We start from the raw sequence: 22,302 nt of genomic DNA on the forward strand, positions 1-22,302 counted from the left end.
GGAGCTGGGATACATAGAAGGAGTTGGAGGAGGAGAGAGTGGAGGATTCATGGTGTAATATAGTACTCCTATAAGAAATTCTCAAAGAAAAAAAAAGGAGAGAGAGAGGAAGTAAAAAGGAAAAGAAGGAAGGGAGAGAGGGAGGAAGGAAGGAAAGAGAGAAACAATACAAATTATACTGTGAAAAGCTGAATATTGGAATCTCATTTGGAATGTCTGACTGTAGAGTATGCTGTCTGTGGCTTACTTTGTAACTAAGGTTAGATTCACATAAGCACTGGGGAGTCTTCTGAATACAACAACCATGGGAAAACCTTGAAGGGAATTTTAAAAGGCTGAGTTTGTCACAAAACTAACAAACCTGACTTGCTAAATGGATTTGCAGTGTTGCACAAAATAGAGATAAGCAACTGGAATGATTTGGTAGGAAAGGTTACATTTTCAAACCTTGCTAGAGTTAATGATGATATAGTGGAACTATTTGTTCCTAACTATAAAATGTCAACATTTTAGGGCTTAGCAATCTGGGAGTAGAGGGCCAGTTTTACAATGAATGACTATTGCTTGCATACTTGTTCCTTCCCTCCCCTCCCCTTCCCTCCCTTCCTCTCCCTTCCCTTCTCCTCTCTTCTCCCCCTTCTCCTTTCTTTCCTCTCTTTCTTTCACTAAATTTCATAGAGTTCTGAAGTCATAATTGTATGATAAAATAGGAATTTTCAAATAATCTTGTTCTTTTTTTTTTTTTTTTTTTTTTGGTTTTTTGAGACAGGGTTTCTCTTGTTCATTTAATATATTTTATACCAAATGAAGAAATATGTTTAAGGATAAAAACTTTAAAAAAAAATCCCACCATATCAAATCCCATGCATTACCTTCAATTATTTTTCATATGATCCACATTTAATGTTAAACCAAGTCTGTATTCTTCCGTATTTACAGCTCAGTAAAATGTTCCCTCTGTGGACTGCAGAAGTATCAGGGCATTGTTTACTGCAAGTGTCTGTTTCTCATGCAGACTGCACTCTGGATGTCACAGTCTAGGTGTGCTGCTGAAGTCCTCACAGGCACCCTTTTAGCAAAATTCAGGCTTGGCTCTGCACTCCCTGATGTTTTTCTTTCATTTTGCTGTAAAGCAGCTTATCAGTATGTTGACCCAAGTTGGATCATTTTGTTTGACCACATGTATTTATTTGAAATGAACTTTGGACTTGAACAATGCCCATGTTATCAATGTGTAGGTTATTTCCTTTAGAAATGCAAAGATTGTTGGTTTGGCTGATTCTGTAGCTTGAGAAAAGCCAGACATCCAACACAGCAGAACAGGGAAAGTGTTGGCTTTCTCTGTGGAGCACAGCCAAGTCTGGAATAGGGTTTCTTTGAGTAAATCTTTGCCTAAACTGTTCTGATGTGATCTATACCCAAGTCCTTATCCTCTCTCTCAGCAGTCCACTTTCTCATAGTACAGAGAGAGCCCTAGGCAACAGGGCAGTGTCTACACATGGGCTTTTCCCTCGAATTCCATATCCAGAGCAAGCCTGTATCCAGAATACATGGTCACGAATAACCACTAAAATATATGATTTGTTAATTCATAATTTCAAATTTTAGTAATTCTCAGTATTTTGTTTATTTTTATGAAATTTACCATTATCATTTCTTACTATCTATAACAGGACTTCTGTGCTGTTGGGAAGAGAAAAATACTTGAAAGCTTCCTGGGAAACACTGTCCATTTTTCAGTGCCTATGGAAAGATACAAAGGAAGGCACAAAAGATTATTTTCTAGTGTTTCTTTTTCTCAAGAAATGTAACATGGTTCTCAGCTGTTTTGGCTAAATAGTGTTGATGTAAAATAATTTATTTGTGATCATTGTAAAAGTACAAAAATTATATCATCTTTGGCTTTTGTTTGCTTGGTGCTGTATATGATTTTGTGTGTCTGCAGGCCCACGTGTTAAAGACTTGGCCCAGCCAGTAGCTGGGGAGTTGGAGCCTCGTGAAAGTTAGGCCATGGGAGACAGCATGCCAGGGACGTCGGACCCCAACTTTTTCTTTCTTTCTCTTTGCCCCCTGACTTGCATGTGATGAACAGCTCTGCTCCATCATGTCCTCACACCACAATGTGTTGTGACACCATGGATGAAACACATCAGGCCCAAGTGATCAAGGACTCAAACGTCTGAAACATTAAACCTTCCTTCCTTTAGTTTACTGCACGTATGGGTCACTGTAACAAGAAGCTGACAAATGTATCCAGTTATTCAATAGAATGTGGGGTTTTGTTTCCTAATCTGATATTTATTGACAATGAAATGGAGATACTGAAATTTTAATAGCAGTTTAAGAATAAATGATGTACTCAGGTTTTTATTAGACAAAAAGCATGAGAAGGGCATAAATGTCTCATAGCTCAAAGCTTTAGTACTTATGAACTCTGACAGGAATTTAGGCCCAGTTAGATCTAAAACGAATTAACAATTATAAACAAAAAGCATTTGGCCTGGAAAATAGGTCATAGTTCCTTAATCATAGTACTTTCTTATAAAGTCCTGTGAAATATATTCCTCTCTGCCAACATAAATACTTCCTCTTTGTAGCTGGGCTTTCACTGATATTCCCAGGATGTGTGTGGGGTCAGTACTTTTTACCAAGACCAGCATCTTGGTAATGAGGGGACTGTGCTGATTTAATGTCAAATATTCTTTCAAAGAAACTATTGATGGGGACAGCTCCTGTTGTGGGGCACATAGAATGCCTTTTTATCTGCAGTAAGTGATGCCACTGTAGCTACACAAGCATGTGAGAAAGTATCACAATAGTATGGAAAGCTGTGGATAACGCCACAGTTCATCTCGGTTTTAGCTAACAAATATGACACTCACAGGAAATGGATCTACAGTATTCACCATTTGGAGTCCCTGGACATCATGCATTTCAGGAGTGAAAAGAACTTGCTTCCCTTCTCATTCTGTGGCCACATGAGACGACTCCTGTCTGTCTTGGCTAGCTAGCTATGGTTTGCATCCTGGTTCTTATTCTCTGGAAGGCAGGATATTCACAAGAACTGATTATGCTGCTCTAGAGTTTGGTGAAGGTCACCTGAGGTATGCTTTGATTATTCAGGGAGGTTACAGCATGCTGTGCTATCTCAGACATTATTATACATTGAGATCTCAAAGTACAGGCCACACCATAAGTTCTGTTTCTCATCTTAGGTTTAAGGAGAAAACTCAAGTTTAAACATAAATGAACTAGTTTCACTAGAACTTGACTTGATCCATCAAAATTAATGGTAGGAACAGGGCCCATACTCTCCAAGGGCCCCTGGGAACTATGGGATCAAAAGGTACTGCTTACAACCATTAACTATCCAATATGATAAACACAGGCCCAAATCCCCAGGTGAGAAAGTATGCTACTGGGTAAAATTCAAATTTGACTCAATATCCTTGATAATAGGATGCCAGTGTGCATATTCCAAATGGAAACTTTACCTTGATGGTGGGACCGTGATATGTCTTACATGTTTTAGAGCATTTTTATGGGGGAAATTATTTGGTAATATATATATATATATATATATATATATATATATATATATATATATATATCCTGTCTAACCCTGAAGCAAAGTGGATATGACCATAGCTCTGGAGAAAGAAGTGTAAGAGATCACTGCTCATGTTAGACATTCTTGTCTCTATTAGATAGCGCTTTGCACACTTTGATTTCCAAGGGCCTTGTGGAAGTACTCTAGAGAATGCATGGCTTATTTATTATAGCATACAGAGTGGATTGCATGACTAATTTACTGCTCTGTTGCGATACCCTGTGATCTCTACCAGTCGCTTAGCTATGGGATTAAATCTGAAGCTCCTGTCAGCTCTTGTAACAGCTGACAGACCTTTGATATTAGTCCACTGCCCCAGAGGAATGCCTGAGGAAATCTGCATTGGAATCATTTATTCATATACTCCACACCAAAAGTGATATTTCATGAACATTTCTTATACCAAAATATACACACAGCCAATGTGTTTTGAGTAATTAGAAAAACTTAGCAACATTCTTTTGTTTTTTTAAAAAAGTTCCATTTACCAAGGTATGCACAGCCTAGTCAACAGTTCTCTGCCAGTTTTAACTAGAATTGCATTCATTTCATAATGCTTAATTGTATAATTGAAGATCAAGCTAAAAAAAGTCAAGACTCACAGGCTGAAGCATGGCTGTGGAATGGAAGTACTGACATTTGGTGTTCCATCATATCAAGCCCAACAGTTGACAATACTGTTGGGACTGCACAATAGAGCAGCAACTAAAGTGTCATTTTACTTGAAATCCTCAAAAGGAAAGAACAAAAAAAAAATGGAAATGCCCTGAAATGGCCATTGAACATAAAGCACAAATTCAAGGTATTCTGAAATTAGTTGCTTTAAAAATTTGTCACTATTTTTTTTTTTAAATCTAAAGTGATGCTATTCTTCCAAAAAAAAAAAAAAAGAAATTGTAAACATTTGCAGATAACTATAGATACCAGCTGATAAGGAAACACAATCTGAAATAGTATTGTTGTCTCAGTTAGGATACCCAGACTTAAGTATCGGTGTGGAAGAGAAGGGAGAGAGGACAATATATTCACATAGAAACTAACTGTTATGTAGAAAATATACATTTTAGGGACCATTATGGAAGATGCATATTTGGTATCATATCCAGTGGAAATTAACGAAGGAAAGACTGGAGAGGGGAGCAACTGAGTTTCAAGGGCGTCTCTTGAGCAGAAATTAAATTATCATTCATAAGAAAAATTCCAGGAAAACTGCCAAAGAACATGGATTTGGAAACATAATATTTATTTTAACTTAGATTATCTTGATGTAGTATCTTTCCAAGGACACACTGTTTACAGAGAAAATACATAACATCCTACCACTGTGAAGGCCATAAAACTTAAGATACGAATGATTGCAAACACAGCTAATGACTTCATGAGTGTTGTGTCTAATGTAAAATGCCAGAGACAAAGCCTGGCTTTCTTTACAGAGCATTCTTGCTGTATAATGTTCAACATAAAGATGAATCTGCCATAGGTAAGAGATCTTTTTCCCTTGAAGTCCTGTGACTGGTCATGGAAATAGAGTTAGTCCTTGGGTAAGACATTCTTTTATTGATCTGGAGCCTACCTTGGATTCTCAACAGTGTTTTCCAGGAAGTGTTCAGAGACAACAAACCAATATGGAACCTACTGTTTGTCTAGTGGCAATTCCCCTACAGTATGGTGAATGAATGAAAAGTTGTACATCTTTAGTTGTGGTAAATAAATTACTCAGCAATACTTGTCAAAGCAACCACAAGGATTATAGGAACTAGCCTTTATAGAAGGAAAAGTAGGAGAATATCCATATTGGATGGACACTAAACACCTTTATCGTATAAAACACAGTTCTGCTGGGCTGGAATTAAGGGCACTTATTGAAACAGCATGATTCAGAGAATGTTCTGGTAGTAAAAAAAAAAAAAAAAAAGAGTCCTTTGGTTTAGTTCTAAAATCAGATTTTTTTTTTTATAAAGAGGAACACATCTATAGAAGACAATCCAAGCTGGGAAAAAGAGTTTCACACTAGAGAGGTGCCAGGTTAAACCCAGAATGCAGCATCAGAGGAGGATAGAGCTTACAGCTGGAGAACAGAATAGGTCAGTAGATACAGTGTCACTAAGAGCTGGCATCAGTAGGAAGGGGGTTACTGCTTAAATGGACCTCGCAGGATTTTTGGTAGAAACTTGCTGGAATGATCAGACATCACCTGGGGAAGAGTGGAGGATGAGGGACCTGGTCAAATACCGGGGTAAAAGATTCTTGTGAAACTGACTCAGTGGGGCTCTTTGCTTATATTTTGCCTTGAAAGGGTTTATATACCTTACTGATATCTTTGTCAGCTCCTCTAGCTAGGAAGGGACAGATGGAGCACAACCTCTAATTGTGAAATTTGGAGGACATCATGTATTCCTTAAGATTCAGCGTAAAATAGTCACACCAAGGATCAAAGGCCTGCCATTCTTATTCCATCCTCTAGTGACCCTCTGGTTGCCTGTTCATTGTGTTTCCTAAGTAAATTGCAGGAAGAAGTTACTTCAAATCTAATTCCCAAGAAGTAATTATGCTCACAAGCCTAGTTTCTTTTAATCTGAAAATAGTCTAATTAATGGAGCTGAGCAAATGTCCCACTGAAGATCTGTTCCTCCTGGTGCCATATGTTTTATGCCATGAGTTTGGGGTAATGTGGCAAAATGCTTTACACTGAAAGACTAAGGGCACAAGGACATGCCTTTGTCATATCTTAAAAGGACACATTGCAGAGCTACTTCCACAAGCAGTGCAAGCCTGGCTCAGCCCTCCAGCACATCCATCAGCTCGTAAGGCCTGGAAAGTCACCTGTGTCCTTTTTTGTACCTGATGTAGATAGTCACATACCCAGCTACCTGTTGAACCTGACATCGTTGGCCACATACCTACCTCTCCACATCCCCTTTTCATTCTTTTGACAATATGCTTCTCAAGGTCAGCTTCTTTGACATTTAACCCATTGAATTTTGCATCACTTTTCTTATGTGTCTTGCCAGGACATTTACTCTTCTAGACCAGCCTTCCACTTCTCTGTTGTAGCAGTTCATCTAAGGACATTCTCTAATATTCTTGAATAATTCTATATGGAACCAATCAAAGAAGATGAAAGTGAAAACTTTAATTTTAAGGGAGAAACAATGTGTTGCTACTAAGAGAAAGAAAGTCTTTTCTGGAAGAAAGTGTAACAAGAATAAAATGCTACAGGTAAGAAACGTGCATTTCAAGAAATCTTTTTTTTTTTTTTTTTGGTTTTTCGAGACAGGGTTTCTCTGTGTAGCTTTGTGCCTTTCCTGGAACTCACTTGGTAGCCCAGGCTGGCCTCGAACTCACAGAGATCCGCCTGGCTCTGCCTCCCGAGTGCTGGGATTAAAGGCGTGCACCACCATCGCACGGCCAAGAAATCTTTTAAAGCATCGCAGTAGACTGGCCACAATAAAATTATCTTTGGGTCAGCACCAGCCCTTCCAGGAAGAAACATGGGAAGATACCCATGTAGTACTTTTGGAGGGACTCTGAAACCTTTCCTACTGTAGAACATAACTCTTTTGGACTTAATGGCACTCATTGAAGCAGCATAAAACAACAGAGTTGCCCTGGCTTAGTTCTAACATGAGATCTGTTCATTTGAATAGGGACACATATGTATGACTCCCCAAGAGAAAATAAACAGAGACTCACACAGGCTGACCTTGGACAGGAGTAGAGATAGGGATAGAAGTCTTTAGCGTGGAAAGCAAGGGCGGTGGAACCACAGGGCTTCCAGTGAGGATGAATTTTCTGAGCCAGGACTTAACCACTCAATACTAGCACCTGCTTAGCTCATCGGACTCCAGGAGCTCCACATCATGTGACTGTAGTCAGTGCCCTTAATTTAAGGCTATGGGAGGTGTTTTATACAGAAAGGCTCTTAGGGTTTCATGTGCAGACATCTTCTATTTCCTTCTAGTAGGGTGCAAGACCAGGCTAATGTTGGTGAAACTGATGACTGACCATTGGAAGTGGAGAAGCTCTGAGCAGAGGACTCTGATACAGCTCTGGATCTGAAGCACAGTCTGGGCAGCTCTAGTGCAAAGACATGCCCAGCAAGTAATTTATAAATCAGGATGTGTGTGATACCATGTTCTAAAATGAGCTTCAGGGAATTGGCTCCAGGCTAGTTAGTGTTCGCATTGAACAGAGAACAGACTGAACGAGATTGCCTAAGGGACAGTCCATCCTATTCACTGGGTGGAACTAAACTGTCTCAATAGAGAATCAGCTTTAATTCTTGCTGCAGATAAAGTGCAATTTGCCTTTGCCTTGGGAAACAAGCATTCTTCAACCTGGAATCTCAGAAGATTTCTGTCTTTAATATTGCCCTAGTTGATATCTCCATTTATAATTTAGATACGGAGACAAACCTAATTAAAATTACCCATGATGGTAGAATAAGCAACTCATCTAAGCTCAAAGGACTTTTTTTTCCATTATAGATTAATGGAGCTTAAAGAACAGATTAAATTTGCTGCTCTTCTGTTTTTCCATGTACATATTGCTTACACATTTTTTTTTTTTTTTGGATATAGAATGAATTTGACTTTTCTCTCTTTTGAATATTTTTTTTTTCTCTTTCCCTCAATTGGTCTGGGCTTCTAATATTGGATACTTAAAAATGCTATTTCTCTTTATGCTTGAATTATAGGCCATTGAGAATCACAAAACTGCTATTATATCAGTTTCACTAGAAATAAATTTGTGATAATACCTATTTCTTACAGTTAAATGTATTTTATTTTGATTTGGAGTTTCATAATTTATTTTAAAAATATATTATATTTTTCAAATTAAAGCAAATAGTCTGATTTCCCCTCAGATCACATAATTCTTTTATCTTTCAAAATATAGGCAAAATTTTTAGAAGGCCCCAAAGTAAACTTTAAATTGTAAGCACCCAGGATCTCCTAACTGACTTTCCATCTTCTCTCTCTAGATGAAACTGTTGTCATTTTATTTTCACTATTTGTTAAGCCAAATGTGCACAAATATTCCTATGTCTTTCTTAAATGTCAGCCAGCTGCACAGAATGCTGCTTTCTCGATTTTGTAGAGTCATCAAGTAAGAATGCCATGATTTTTTTATGCCTTATGAAGTACACGTATGGGACACATTATATGCTTAAATACTGCTAACCTTGATAACAAAAGTTTTCTAGTGGTTTTACAATTATGATTTTTCCTGTCCTTTTCTAAGCATCCAACCATTTAACACTGCAGCAGTTCACAATATCCCAGCACACTCCAGTTTTTCAAAGTACACACATCTGTGGCACATGTGAAAGGTGACCTATGGTAATAACCCATTTTAGAGAAATTAAAAATTCCAAATTCAAGAAAAATGTGTTCACCTCTATGAGTTACAGAATAATCCATTGTCAGGAAGGACTGGCTTATCTCATTGACTAAAAAATATTGTGTGATTTTCAAGGCAAACACCTATAATAAAAACTTTAGCAAAAATATTGTAAATACAATTCATAATGGTAAGTAATGAGGAAGTAACTAATTTGTATCTGAGGTTAAGAGTCCCCAAATTTGTCAGGACGTGAAAATAGAAACTTATCCAAGAACATTTTTTCCTCATATATTGCACCTCAACTAGTTTCCCCTCCCTCCAGCCCTCCCATTCCCCCTCCCACATCCCCTCTCTTCCAGATCCACTCCTTCTCCTTTTCCTTTAGAAAAGGGCAGGTCTCCCAGGGACATCAACCAAACACGGCATACCAAATTATAATAAAACTAGGCACATCCCCTCATATTAAGGCTGTATAAGACAACTCAGTAGGAGGAATCAATATGGAAATCAGTATAAGAAAACTCAGTAGTAGCATCCAAAGAGCAGGCAAAAGAGTCCCAAGCTACACAATCGTAACATATATGCAGAGGACTTGGTCAGACCCACATAGGCTCCCTGATTTGAGTTCAGTCTCTATGAGCTCCCCTATGGGCCCTGGTTAGTTGTGTGCTGTTTTCTTGTGATGTCTTGACCACTCTGGCTCCTACAATCTTTCCCTCCTCTTCTCTGCAGGATTCCCCTAATGACTTGTTGTAGGTGTCTGCATCTGCTCCCATCAGTTGCTGGATGAAGCCTCTCTGATGACAATTATGCTAGGCTCCTGTCTGGTTACATAAGACATCTGGTTCAGGTTCCGTATCCCCCATTACTAGGAGTGTTCCCTAGGGTCACCCTTGAGGGTTGTTGAGAATTTCCGCTGAATTAGGTTTCTACCTCTTCCTGAAATGCCTGCCACTTCCAGGCCTCTTTCCCAGTACTCTCTCCCTCAACCAACCCCACCTAATCTGTCCTGTTTCCATCCCTACCTGCCCCCAGTCCACCCACAAAATCTATTCTAACTCTCCTTCCCAGGGAGATCCAAGTGTCCTCCCACCCCTTGAGCTTTCCTTATTGCTTAGCCTCTTTGGATCTGTGGATTGTAGCATGATCATCCTTTACTTTACAGCTAATATCCACTTATAAGTGGATACATACCATGTTTGTCTTTCTTGGTTTAGGTTACCTCATTCAAGATGATTTTTTTCTAGTTTTATTCATTTGCCTGCAAAATTTATGATGTAATTTTTTTAACAGCTAAATAATACTAAATTGTGTAAATGTACCATGTTATCTTTAACCATTCTTTAATTGAGGGACATCTAGATTGTTTCCAGTTCCTGGATATTATTAATAAAGCTGTTATGAATGTAGTTGAGCAAGTCCTTGTGATAGGATGGAGCATTCTTTGGGTATATGCCCAAGAGGGGTTTGAGGTAGACTGATTCCCAGTTTTTTTAGAACCTGCCCTAATGATTTCCAAAGTGGCTTTATAAGATTGCATTACCACCAGCAATGGATGAGCATTCCCTTTCTTCCACATCCTTGCCAGCATGAGCTGTCATTTTTGTTTTTAATCTTAGCAATTCTGACAGTTGTAAATAGAATCTCAGAGTCATTTTGATTTGCATTTCCTTGGTGGCTAAGAATGTCGTCCATTTTTTTGAGTGCTTCTCTGTCATTTGAGATTTCTATCTTGAGAATTCTCTGTTTAGATCTGTACCCCATTTTAAAATTGGATTATTTAGTTTTTTGATGCCTTGAGTTCTTTATATATTTTGGATACTGCCCTTCTGTCAGATGTGGAGTTGTTGAAAGTATTTTCCCACTCTGTAGGCTGCCATTTTGTCCTTTTGACAGTGTCCTTTGCCTTACAGTAGATTTTCAGTTTCATGAGATCCCACTTATTAATAGTCCCTCTTAGTGCCTGTGCTATTGGTGTTCTATTTAGAAAGTTGTCTCCTGTGCCAATGTATTCAAGTTTATTCTCTACTTTCTTTTCTATCAAGTTCAGTGTATCTGGTTTTATGTTGATCCACTTAGACTTGATTTTTGTGCAGGGTGGCAGATATGGATCTACTTGCATTCTTCTGCATGCTGATATCCAGTTAGACCAGCACCATTTGTTGAAGATGCTTTCTTTTTTCCATTGTATTTTTCTGGATTCTTTGTCAAAAATTAGGTGTCCATAGGTGTGTGGATTTATGTATGGGTATTTAATTCAATTCCATTGATCAACATTTGGTTTTTATGCCAATATCAAATTGTTTTTATTAATATAGCTCTGCAATAGAGCTTGAAATCAGGGATGGTGATGCCTCCAGAAGTTATTTTATTATTCAGGATTGTTTTAACTATCCTGGATTTTTTTGTTTTTCTATATAAAGTTGAGAATTGTCCTTTCTAGGTCTGTGAAGAATTGTGTTGGTATTTTGATGGTGATTGCATTGAATCTGTAGATTGCTTTTGCTAAGATTGTAATCTTTATTATGTTAATCCTACCAACCATTGGAGATCTTTTGATCTTCTGATATCTTCTTCAATTTTTTTTCTTCAAAGATTTGAAGTACTTGTCATACAGATCTTTCACTCGCTTGGTTATAGTTATACCAGTTATATTATTTGTGGCTGTTGTGAAGGGTATTGTTTCCCCGATTTTTTTCTCAGCTCCTTTGACATTTGTTTATAGGAAGAATGCTAATTTTTAATTGAGTTAATTATTTATTCAGCCACTTCACTGAAAGTGTGTATCAGCTGTAGGAGTTCACTGGTTGATTATTTTGGGTTGCTTATGCATGCTATCATATCATCTACAAATAGCAATATTTTGACTTATTCCTTTCCCATTTGTATTGTCTTGATGTCTTTTAGTTGTCATATTGCTCTAGTTAGAGCTTCAATTACTATACTGACTAGATATGAAGAAAGTGTGCAGTCTGGTCTTGTTCCTGGTTTTAGTGAAATTACTTTGAATTTCTCTCCATTTAACTTGATGTTGAGCTTTGTGACCAAGTATGTGGCCAATTTTGGAGAACGTTCTGTGAGGTGCTGAGAAGAAAGTGTATTCTATTGTGTCTGGGTGAATTGTTTTCTAGATATCTGTTAGGTCCACTTGGTTCATAACATCTGTTAGCTCCAGTATTTCTATTTAATTTTTGTCTGGATGATCTTCCCATTGATGAGAGTTGGGTATTAAAGTCTCTCGCTATCAACGTGTGAATTAGACTTTAGTTGTGTTTTCTTTATAAACATGGAAGCCCTTGTATTTGAAGCATAAATGTTAAGAATTGAAAAGTCATCTTGGCAATTCTCGCTCATACAAACCCTCCTCTTTCTTGCCAATTGGACTCCTGGAGCTCCACCTGGGGCCTGGCTGTGGATCTCTGCATCCGGTTCCCTCAGTCATTGGATGAGGTTTCTAACATGACAATTATGGTGATTGACCATCCTATCACCAGAGTAGGTCAGTTTGGGCTTTCTCTCACCCATTGCCAGTAGTCTATTGTGGAGGTATCTTTGTGGATTTCTGTGGACCTCTCTAGCACTTTGTTTCTTCCTATTCTCATGTGGTCTTCATTTATCATGGTCTCTTATTTCTTGATCTCCCTCTCCGTTCTTGATCCAGCTGGGATCTCCTGCTCCCCTGAGCTCTCATTCCCTCGAACCTTGCCCCCACCCACGTCCAGGTTGTTCATGTAGATCTCATCCATTTCTCTGTCATTGGGCAATTCCTGTGTCTTTCTTAGGGTTCTGTTTTCTAGGTAGCCTCCCTGGAGTTGCTGAGACCAAGATTGGAAAAAGCACAGGGACAAATAGCCAAACAAATGGAAATACATGAACTATGAACCAATAGCTGAGGAGCCCCCAACTGGATCAGGCCCTCTGGATAAGTGAGACAGTTGATTAGCTTGAACTGTTTGGGAGGCATCCAGGCAGTGGGACTGGGACCTGTCCTCAGTGCATGAGCTGGCTGCTTGGAACCTGGGGCTTATGCAGGGACACTTAGTTCAGCCTGGGAGGAGGGGACTGGACCTGCCTGAACTGAATCTACCAGGTTGAACTCAATCCGCAGAGGAGTCTTTGCCCTGGAGGAGATGGGAATGGGGGTGGGCTGGGGGAAAAGTAGGGGGAGGAGTACAGGAGGGGGGAGGACAAGGGAATCCATGGCTGATATGTAAAATTAAATTAAATTATAAAATAAAATTAAAAAAAAGAAAAGTCATCTTGGTTGATTTTTTTTTTCTTTGATGAGTATGAAGTATCCTTCTGTGTCTCTTTTGATTAACTTTAGTTAGAACTCTATTTTGTTAGAAATTAGAATGGCTACACTGGCTTGTTTCTTAGGTCAATTTGCTTGGAAAATTTTTTCCCAGCCTTTTACTCTGAGACAGTGTTTATCTTTGATATTGAGATGTGTTTCTTGTGTGCAGCAGAAGAATGGATCCTGTTTTCTCATCTATTCTATTAATCTGTATCTTTTTGTCAGCGAATTGAATCCATTGATATTGAGAGCTATCAATAACCAATGATTGTTGTTCCTTGCTTCATATTGGCGGTAGTGATGGTTTTTTTTGGGGGGAGGAATTTCCTTTCTTAGAGTTTTGCTGGTGTGAGATTATTTATTGCCTGTATTTTTGTTGGTGTAGTTAACCTCCTTGGGTTGGAGTTTTCCTTGGAATACCTTTTGTAGGGCTAGATTTGTGGACAGATACTGTTTAAATTTGACTTTATCATGAAATATCTTGTTTTTTTCCATCTATGGTGATCAAAAGTTTTGCTAGGTGTAGTAGTCTGGGCTGACATCTGTGGTCTCTTAGAGTCTGCAGGACATCTGTCCAGGCCCTTATTGCTTTTAAAGTCTCCATTAAGAAGTTGGATATAATTCTAATAGATTTGTCTTTATACATTACTTGGCCTTTTTCCTTTGCAGCTTTTAATATTATTTCTTTGTTCTGTATGTTTAGTGTTTTAATTATTATATGGAAAAGGAACTTTCTTTTTTGTTGCAATCTATTTGATGTTCTGTTAGCTTTTGTACCTTTTTAGGTATCTCTTTCTTTAGGTGAGGAACACTTTCTTCAATGATTTTGTTGAATATGTTTTCTGGGCCTTTGAGATAGGATTCTTCTCCTTGCTCTATTCCCATTTCTTGGCACCTGAAGGGTGCCAAGTCACTTCCAGATGGGAGATATGAGTTGGAAGTACCCTAAGTTTTCTCCCTGGGTCACAGAACTCTGTGATAACACAAAGATTTTATCTCCTCTACAAAGGAACACAGTGGGGGTTTGGGGAGAATAGGAAAACTCAGATGATTTTATGTGCCGCTCTCTCTGTGCTGGTGACTGATAACACTCTCCAGGTTCCCATCAGTGAGAGCCGTATCTCATCCACTCTCAGTACTCATCATTCCTTCCCTTACTGTCAGGTAGATCTTCTTCTTCCAGTCTTGCTGCGTGCAGAACACTTATTTTCCCATTTCTGCAACCTGGGTCTGTAAATTATTTGCCTTTTCATCATCCCATTTTTCATGTGTCTCTGATTCATAGCACACCCACTTGTTTTGAGAAATACAAAATATATGTTTAATGTACAATGATAAGACTTTGATGCAAAGTGGTGTGTGTGTGTGTGTGTGTGTGTGTGTGTGTGTGTGTGTGTGTGTTTTCAAAGGATCCTAGCACCCTGCCTTTCCCCCCTGATCATTACCATTGAAGAATATAGGATTAAGTAGACTGATGAAAAAATATAGACTAGGGTTGAATTGGACTTTAGTTAAAAAGGAGAAGTGAACCTGGATATAAGCCATGCCTGCCCACTGTTCCCAAAGACATGTTAGATGTACCAAGTGCTATATTTGGGATCTTGAGTGTCCTCCCCCCAAAGTTCATATGCTAAAGGCTTGGTAAGAGAATTGTAGGAAAGGGAGATTGAACTCTCCAGAGAAGGAAGCTAATGGGAGGTGCTTAGGTTATCGGGGATCTAATGTCTTCTTCTGAACTCCATAGCAACTGAACAAATGCAGCATATTCAGACACATATATGAGCACATAAATAAAAATAGTAATAGAACAATCAAGACTATACCCAAAAGATTCCTCTGACTTCAAGATCTGTAGTCATCCTTGACACCACCTCTGTGATAGACAGAGGGTAATTCTGCTATTTCCTTCACTGGCTTTTTGTGCCCATCAAAACTCCTTTGCCACCCTTCCAGCAATAAGGAGAGTCTCATTTGGAGCTGAGAGCCTTTTAGTGGTAGAGACTGAGAGGGAAGAGGTAAAAATTAAGAATAAGCTGGTAATTCATAGGACTTAGGAAAGGTAACACTTTCTGGTGAAAGCTCTGAATGTGTTTCTCATGTATCCCCAGGTCTGTGAATTCCTTGGGTAAGAAGTTGCTGACAAGTGTTTTTTGTCAGCTGGAGGTCAGCAGCACCTGCCTTTGCTGCCCAAGCCAGACTCTAGGACCATCTCTGTCAATGGCCACTGGGGAGCCAGAAATTGATCTGCTCCCTATACTGGGCCCTTGTTTGCTTTTATTACTAAACATTCAAGTTGAAGAACAAAGTCTAACGAGAGTAACCCATCAAGAAAAATTTCTTTTATTATGAATAAGCCCAAATGAAAAGATTTCCGACCAATGAATACTTGGGTCAAAGTCTCTTTAACAAAAAGCCTGTGCAAAAGTTTGCATCTGGCTCCAAGATGCATTCTGCTTTGCCTAGTTGAGTTGCTGGGGAGTCAATCCCAAGATGAAGAGGAAGAATGCCCATGTATTTTGGGCATGGATGCACTGGTCAGACAACCAAAGGTAAGCAAATGCCTGGTCCATTTCCACACAGAGAAGCTTCTCTGGGCATTGAAGGACAAGAACTGGTAGAGAGCTAATTTGTTTTTCTTAGATTTTATTATGCTTGTGATATTTATTAGAAGTTGATAATACTTATTATTAGAGTATACTTATTATTAGATATCACTATTCACTAGCAACTTGATACAGACAGTATCCAAATTGTTTAATCTATTTAACTTCTTTTAGGCTTTTGTGACCCCCCATGAGTCAAGGAACACCATCATTCTTATTTGTCAGATGGAATATACGCAGTACCTTGGCAAATATCACATAGGAAGTCAGTACACAAGCTGGAGTTAGATCTAATTCAGAGCACCAGGACTGACCACACAATTACTCGAAGGGTTCCTCTGAATGTGGTGGAACAGAGAGATACCTGTCCCAAGGCCTGTGGCTCACAGAGACAATACCTAACTCTGGTATGTGGGACTCGGACTCTGCTGGGATAATGATAAGAGCAGTACTAAACTCTTTTTCTTCTAAGAAACTGTGTCAGGCATGGTGCCAGTACAGGAAAGGACATCAAAGTTCACCTGGACCAGATTTCAAGGCCTAAATCAGAGATGTGGTCAGCATCATGTCACTGTTAGCATTTCAGAGTGAAAGCTAAGCTCTGGGTAGATTCCTTTTTAAAAATATTTATTTTATGTATGAGTGTCTGTGTACTACAGTGTTAAGGATGGTTGTGAGCAGTCATGTGGTTGCCGGGAATTGAACCCAGGTCATCTGTAATAGTAAGTACTCTTAAATGCTGAGTAATCTCTCTAGTGCTTGGGCTGATTCTTGACAGGTGTCTGAATCAGCCATTTCCAGCAGCATGGGTAGGGAATCACATACATCCCAAGACTGAGATTTTGTAAGGGTTATTGTGGATCAGCACCATTCAGCCAATACATCCCTCTCTGATGTACCAGGCTATTAGAGCCCCAAAAGAGACATACCCACTTAGCCCTCTGTATAGTATCAAATGAGGTGAGCTTTGGCAGGTTCCATTACAGATGTGGAGGTCTGTTCTGAAGGTGGGCCAAGCAAAGACTGCATGGTGTGTGTAATGATTCTGGGGAAGGTGTCTGCCACAATAGACAGGGTAGCAGGAGAGCAGCTGAAGAGCTCACAGCAAGACTTAGTGACTCCAAAAGGAGCTTTCTGCTTAACTGACAATGTGTTTATGTTCCTTGCAGAATGTAGACATGTCTAAAGAACTGTGTGTCTGTGTAACTGTTATGTCTTCTTATGACATGTTCAAGTGTGCATGTATGCATGTGTCAGGGAGGAATGGGCACAGTGAGTGAAAATATGACATCTAGAACTTCTTTTATGATAGAATTTAGTATGCAGAAAGCCAGAAACATCTGTCAAATATTGTGTAGGGGTGTCCAACTTCTCAAAAAGCTCCACATGTACCTGCAACGGTAAGCAAGGCAAGACTATTGCCGGGACTTTGTTTATTGAATCTGGACTCCTGTGGCACATTCCTGCTGTACTGGATGCAGAGAAGGATGCACCACAGTTGGGGTGGCCCAGGCGGGAGAACAGTGAGAAGACTGGAGCTGGGAAACCAGTTTCATTCTTTTTTTCTCTTCATTTTCTTTGTCCCTTCTTTTGAAGCAGGGTTTCTCTGTGTAGTCTTGGCTGTCCTGGAGATTGTTCTGTAGACCAGGCTGGCCTTGAACTAACTCACAGAGATTCACCTGCCTCTGCCTCCCGAGTGCTGGCATTAAAGGCTTGTGCCACCACTGCCCAGCTGACTAATTCTATTCTGATGCTGACTTTTACTCATCAGTCATTTGTCAGAATATCTTCCCTGCCCTGACCTCTCCTCCACAACCAAATGCCCTCCCCAAGGCATTTCTCAGATGGTTTATTACTCAGTGTCTGAGAACAGTGGTGGTCCATTTTGAAGGCCAACTTGACTGAAACCCTGAGGGTGTTAATGAAGTACACCACTGGATGTGTCTATGATGTCATTTTCAGAGACAACTAGATCCTGAGAGTTCCTTAATCAGTGTACTTTAATCAGTAGATTGTTCCCTGGATAGATTTATATCACAATACATTGCTGGGTGTATGAGGCTTTTTCTTTTGGGCCACCAACCAGCTCTCAAATCATGATATGGAGACTTATTATTAGTTTTAAATGCCCATCCTAACTTAGGATTGTTTCCGGCTAGCTCTTTTAACTTATATTAACCTGTTTGTCTTTATCTACCTTTTGCCTTGGGCCTTTTTACTTTCCTTTCCTGTGGGGACCTGTCCCACAGGGAACTTAGGTCACCTGTGAAGAGGTGGCCTGGAACCGAGGAAAGGTAAGTGCTCGCCCAGTCCCCAGCCTCCCTCTTACCTGGAGACAATCAGATGCATTGGGGAGTCAAGTCAAGCAAGAACTCGTTTATTGATAGGCAGTAAGCTTCTTTTATACCAGAAAACCGCAGAATCCTAGGAGGGGGTGAAGGAACCAACCAATCATTTTAAAGATCACCCTATTTACAAGTTGTTTATGCCCTGACATCATCTAAATAACTTGAGCTAACTTCCTTCCTCACCATTTGTATCTAATCTCTATAAAAACAACCCAAGCTAACTTCCCCTCAGCCATCCGTTGTAGCTACTCTCTGTATAAACAGCTTAAGCTAACTTCCTCTCCACATCATCCTTTGAAAGAACCTAACCCTTCATTCAGGCTTACACCTCCAAGCCCCAGGAGAATAAGGAACTAAAAAGAAAACTAGTTCCAAGGGCAAGCTGACTCAATCATTATTCTACCACCCCTGCAACAATGTAACAGTATAAAAAGATTTCTGTTAAGAGATGTGCTCAATTGTGACTGGGATAGTTGCAAGTGTTCCAGGAAGGACCACTGTGACCTTTGTGTAAACTCTACTCCCACCCTGATATCCCCCCACTCCTGCCCTGATATCCCCCTTGAGGTTTCAGGAAGAATATACATGCAGACATGACTGTACCCACTCTGTAATCAGACCATGATCTTGTGAAACAAAATTGTATGGGAATTGTAATCTTATGACCTTTGTGAGTTTTTCCTTTAAAAGCCCCCATGTAGCTGCAGTAAGATGCAACTCTTGCTCTTTGGAGCTGAGTTAGCTCGACTGTACAGCCGCATTAATAAACACCTCTTGCTGTTGCATCAACTGGATCAGAGTCTGGGTTCTTGGGGCACCCCCTCGAGAAGATAGTACCCTGGGTCTGGGGGCTATCATTTGGAGGTTCCACCCAGATTTTGGGGGTGCCCCCGGATCCCCACTCTGCCAGTTGGAGGTAAAAATGAGCTTGATCTATGTTTTATGTTATTGTGTTCTTGTCCTTTGCCTGGTTGATTTGGCATCTGTATTCTGTGCCTGTGCACGAGGTGCATTCAGGACCTGTATCTGGGACCTGTGAGGGGAGCAGACGTGCTCAGATGTCCCCAGGTCCCCCCTCTGGAGGTTTCCTCGGGAGTGGTCTGGAGGAAGGAGGCAGACATAGTGTCTCTCCTTCCCTGGGGGAGCGAGGCTGCAGGCTGTTCGCGGCCACTCCTATCTGAATCTGTACTTTCGGTTTTGTAGCTGGATCAACCACCATGCAGACTGTGTCTGTCCATTTTATGTTTTATCTGTCTTTGTCTGTCTCTACCTCTTAATTCCCTCTCCATGGGACCCGACCCCACTTCCCCTTTATCCAAACACTCCCCCTCCCAGCCTTCCAGAGGCCGCTGCTGCCTGAGTGCTGTGCTCCTGTGGCCTGGCACACACTGAGCAAGGGCCCAAGCTACCATTCGTCCGCACCCAGGCCCTTGTTCTCTGCACCGCTGCCGCCCAGTGCCAGCTGCAGCGGGACTCCCACTGGCGGGCGGGACTCGTGCTCCCGCTGGCCTGGTGGGCATGATTCATGCTCCTGCTGGTGCTGCTCAAGGTGCTGAAGCTTTCCCCTTGACCTGCCCCAACTGAATCCTCCTGGCGGGTCTCAAAGGGGCAGGTAGACTCCCCACCAATTTGACTAAGGTAAAAAGATTTTCACACTGGGACATCACAGGTTTTTCCCCTCTGCTGGGGCGGGGGACAGCCACTAACCGAACTCCCCCATTGCTCCCTTGCTCCCTCTCTGACCAGAGCACAGGCATCAGGCAACAGAAAGCTCTACAATGGGTCGTGCAGGCAGCGGCTGAACAGCTGCTGCTTCGGGGACCCAGGTCACCACTGAGAGGGCTAGGCAGCCTGTGAGCATCGGGGCAGAGCTGGCAGGTGCCAGCTGGAGCCTCGAGGAGCTCAGAGTGTGGGGGCTGGTGGAGAACTAATTGCCCTTCCAGGGTCACAGCTGAGGAGTGGCCTACAGGTCTGTGGGCCCAGCCAGGGCATGGAGTCACTTTCAGTCTGCTGCTCCTGTGTACTTAAAAATCTGAGGTTAACAGCAATCTTTTGTCCTCTTGTAGCATGCCTCTCCATCCCATAATGTTGGGTGGGGCTCCAAAACCTGCTCTGGGGCTAAAATCTGATAAGGTCTGGCTCCAAGAATGGAACGTCACTCCCTATGTGAGGCTAACTGACAGTTTCTTGTCTGTGGTACAGTGCTGATGCAAATTTAGATTTATTCTTGTTATGATATATGCATGTATTTCTGTTCTTGTTTAAAATATTATAACTTTACAGTATATTCTAGATTACTGAGGGGAATCACAAGAAAGACTTTGATATGGAAGGTTGTAAAAGGTCAGTAAACTTTGTTATGGTTTCTTGTACCTGCAAATACTGAATTTAAAAGTTAATTCTGGTTGATTTTTATCTTAAAAATGGCTAGTGATTCTGCGAACTGCTTATGTGTGTATATGGACAGGTATGTGACTTGGAAATGTAAGCAAGCTTTAACTGTATGTATGTATGTATGTATATAACTTGGATCCAACTGTGTGTATGTATGCAAGTAATTATTGTTTAATATGTATATATATATATATATATATATATATATATGTCACCTAAGTACTTATGCCTTTAGCAAGTGTTCAACAGCAAGTTTCTAAAAAATTTAAATAGATAACAACATATGTTTAATAAATAAGATATTTGATAAATATTAAAGCTGCACATCAATGCTTTTATACAGGAATATTGCTCTGGCAGCTAAACTTTGTTATTTAAGATTTACCCATGTAAAATGATAATGATTTTAAAGACATAAAAGGATCATAGGAAAAAGCTGAGGTTTGCAAATATATGGCAGGACTAGAGTTCCAAAAAGAGTCTGGTTGCAGTGGTGGATCTTAGCAGTTTTAAAAATTGCCAGTGTCAGGTGATGATCACTGAAAGCACCATTCATAATAAAATAGATCAGACAGGGTATGTATGTGCTGCCAAAGGTATGGTCAAAGAAATCATCCAAGCCTCTAAGTAAAAGAACCAGAAAGATTATACATAAATCCCAGCTATTGAACTTTGGGATTGTTTGTACTCTGGAGCTTGGTTTTACTTTATACAGATTATGATGATGCCATGTTTTCTCACCCTTAAAGTAAAAAAAATGTACTTTATTATTGATATTACAGAAGACATTTGAGAGATCTTAATCTTTTAAGAACAGTTTTTGTACTTAAAAACCAATGAGATAAAAATGTTTCTCCTTACCCAAGGTACATTCAGGCTTAAGAATGTTGTCTAGCCTCCTTGTATTTGCTCAGTTTGTTAAACTTAAGTTATTTAGATAAGCTGATACATATATATGTCTTATATTGATATTTTGTTTTTGGTTTCTTTACTGAACCTGTATTTGATGCTAAAAGAGCTTCAACTTAAAAGCATTGTTTTTAATAGTCAGTCATGAGTAATCAAGCTTCTTTTTAATTGTAGTCAGGGTGAATAAGTACTGATGTAATATTACAGGGATAAGTCTACTAATTTACTCAGTTCCTGGCATATGTTTTCAGGGTTGAGCTTGAAACAAGTAATTAAAAACAAAGTTTGGCTATTCAGACACCTGGACAGCCCTCATACTTCAGAGATCTGCAGAATATGGCATTTAAATGTTGATCTAAAAGTTTATTTTACCAGACAGGCTTCCAGATCCTAGCAGTGACCCAAGGTCTCCAAAAAAGATTACGTATGAGGCACCACAATGTCTTTGCCTGGATTATGACAACACTGACCACAGGGCAAAATGCCCCAGTGCAACGCCTGCCGCCAGGACCCAGCCCAGACTGTGGACAAGCAGTAGGACACTGGAATTGATTGCACCCTTTTGTCTGGTCAGGGTCAATCTTCCGTGTCCCAATTCCACAGGAAAAATACTCTGTCTTATGGGCCTGATGGCAGAAGAAGAGTTATGCTGTTCTGACTGGTGCCTCCAATGCTATGGAGACCTGGGTAGGGATTGTTCCCTGTAATTTATAGGATTGGAAGCTTCTTGGTCTACACTCAGATATAGTTTATCCTTCTCAGATCTCTGACAGTACTGATGGCTAGGCTAGCTCT

This window comes from Peromyscus leucopus, chromosome 2 (genome assembly GCF_004664715.2).
Source record: "Peromyscus leucopus breed LL Stock chromosome 2, UCI_PerLeu_2.1, whole genome shotgun sequence".
In the NCBI taxonomy this organism is placed as follows: Eukaryota; Metazoa; Chordata; class Mammalia; order Rodentia; family Cricetidae; genus Peromyscus; species Peromyscus leucopus.